Below are 349 nucleotides of genomic sequence, written 5' to 3' on the forward strand. Positions count from 1 at the left end.
ACATGGCTTAACCAGACTTTTCTGGAAGAGACACTATCTGCGAATTGTTCTCCTTCAACAGGTAAAGTTGTGTCAACTAATAGAGAAGAAAACAGCCTGCCTGCAGCCAGGCAAAGGAGAGGCAAGGCACCTTGCACACCAGGGCGTGGGTGCTGCGCAAGGGCTGGAGAAAGGGTTGGGGGGAGCCCAGTCCAGCCAAACTGAACCCCGCCAAGCCCGGCTGAGCAAGGCGAGCTGCTGGGGTGACTCCAGCCGAGCAGAGACGAGCCCAGCTACCGAGGTGACTGGTTGGCACACACACACACACACACACACACACACATACTTTCTGCAGACTGTCTCACATTTT

The sequence above is a fragment of the Phaethon lepturus genome, unplaced genomic scaffold, assembly GCF_000687285.1.
Source record: "Phaethon lepturus isolate BGI_N335 unplaced genomic scaffold, ASM68728v1 scaffold19570, whole genome shotgun sequence".
NCBI classification, from domain to species: Eukaryota; Metazoa; Chordata; class Aves; order Phaethontiformes; family Phaethontidae; genus Phaethon; species Phaethon lepturus.